Source organism: Malaclemys terrapin, chromosome 3, assembly GCF_027887155.1.
Source record: "Malaclemys terrapin pileata isolate rMalTer1 chromosome 3, rMalTer1.hap1, whole genome shotgun sequence".
In the NCBI taxonomy this organism is placed as follows: Eukaryota; Metazoa; Chordata; order Testudines; family Emydidae; genus Malaclemys; species Malaclemys terrapin.
In genome coordinates, this window is record NC_071507.1 from 63,784,101 (window position 1) to 63,786,489 (window position 2,389).

Below are 2,389 nucleotides of genomic sequence, written 5' to 3' on the forward strand. Positions count from 1 at the left end.
ACAAACCCGGGCCTTGGCGCTGTCCCGCGGCGGGCCTGGGCTCAGCGTCAATCCCAAGCCGCTCCAGTGCCAGCCGTGCACGGAGCGCGCCTACCCCGGGCTGGGCGGTGACTCCGCCAGGAAACGGCCTGAAGGGTCCCAGTGAGAAGTTGTGACGGGGCCGGCCCGGGGGGCCTCTGGGCTGAGTGAGCCGCAGCCCCAGAGCGGAGCGGGCAGGAGGGGAAAGCGCCTGTCCATGGGCTCTGCACAGGGGAATATTGGACACCCCCGTTCCCTCCCCGTCTTTCCCCGTCTCCGAGGGTGGGCAGGTGAACAGGGCCCAGGCAGGGGCCGATCACTGATCGTACAGCGGGGCTTGTCCCTGCTAGCAGCCTGTGGGTGACCTTTTAAACCCCATGTTTTTGTTAGCCCCTGTTTAAGTAAAGGATAGAAGAGAAAAGGTCTAAATTGTTATGGGCAGGAGGGGAGAGGGTTAATGGTCATTTTAGAATTAGTCCTTTTTGAGACCAGGATGAACCTCGGCCCGGGCCCTGCAGTGAGATGGGTGCAAGCAGACCCCTGTGCTGGTGCAGAGACCTCTGGAGTTTAGATGGTCTTTGTGCACGTGTAAGGGTCCACCTGCAGGGATCTGATTTCCCAATGGGTACCATAGCCAAGGGTGCCATTCAGCATTGCAAAGTAATAGCATATGTTATTCATCAGTTAAGTTAATCTATGCCTGCTACCATAAAGTTGATGGAGAGACACTACAGAGACAGCCAAATCAATAAGGCAAATAATAAACAATACAAATTAGAGAGTAATAGAATTTGGGACTCTTGTCACACAGAGCAGTAACCCCAAGGAATATACAATTTGCAGATGACACTACAATGGAAGAGTTGCAAACACTAGGTTAGAGAAATATAATACAACAGGGGGAACAAAGATAAAAGAGAGGTAGAAAATATTTAAATAAATTGAGTTTTAAAACATGCAGCTAGTACATCTGGGGAAGGGTAACACATGGGAAGGAGAAACCTGGAAAGTAGGAATGGCTGAAAGAGATGTATTGGTGACTGAACAACAAATTAGACATGGCCTTGCAAAGTGACATAGCAACTAAGCAGGTGAATGTAATTTTGGGCTGCATACATAGTGTCGTATCCTGGAGTAGAGAGTTCACGATCTTACTCTAATTAGCTCCATTGCAACTGTTCCTGGAATATTGTGTGCCATTTTGGGTACCTCATTACCAGAAAGATGACAAATTGGAGGGAGCTCAGAGAAGTGCAACAAAACGCATTGTGCAACAAAACACATTGTGGGCTGAATTTTGAGGAAAGAGTAAAATATGGGCAGCTTAATGAATCTGAATTCTTTAAATATGTGCCTAACTAGTACACTGAGTACATATATAAATGCTATGCAGCCTTCCTTCCCCTTTCACTCCCCAGAAAAAATGCCTAGGAATCAGACCACTGTCCAGGAACAACAATAATTTTTCCCAAATCCCATTAGTTCCCTCACAGGTTTACCAGACATCCCTCCTGCTCCCCTCATCTTGGTTCTCAACATCTGTCTCTACAGGGTCATGTTCATACACAGTCACCTGTTGTCAGATTTGTAGATTTTAAGGCCAGAAGAGACCATAAGGATAATCTAGTATAACTAGGCCGGATAATTTATATCAATCACCACTATATTGAGCCCAGGGCTTAAATTTTCAGAAATTATTTCCTGGAGCCCCCCATATCTCCCCACCCCCATTCAGGGCTCCGGACTTCAGCTATAGGGTGGGGTTCTTGGGGCTTTAGCCCTGCTGAGGGGGGCACTGGGGCTTGGGGCTTCTTCCTTGTGGGATGCTTTGGGGCTCAGGGCTTCAGACCTGCGGGAGTCGCCAGGGGCTCAGGGCTTCTGCCCTGTGGGAGGCGCCCCAGGGCTTAGGGCTTCTGCACCATGGGGAAAACCAGGGCTCAGGCTTTCAGCCCTGCAGGAGGTGCTAGAGCTCCTGCAGGTTTGAAAATATTTATTGGAGCTCCACTCCAGATGATTACGGCTGAATTTAAGCCCTGACTGAGTCCAATCACTTGTATTTGACTAAAGCATGTATAATGTGAGGCAAGCAGCATCATGAAATACTAGACATAACTTTTAACTACAAACACGCAGGTCATCAGCAGATGAGCTAAAGGGGCAGTTGCATGCACATACAACCCATCTATTACAGAATGATAGGTGGGTGTAAGGTCACTCCCACGGTATGAGAACTCTGGCTGATGGAGAAGAAGGGAACTGTAGTTTGCAGTACTGAAGCTATGAGTACACTGCTTTGCCAAGGTCTCTCTGACCCATGACTCTGCCAGAGTTATCTTCAGGGCCAGACAGACTACCCCTTCCAATTCTGTAT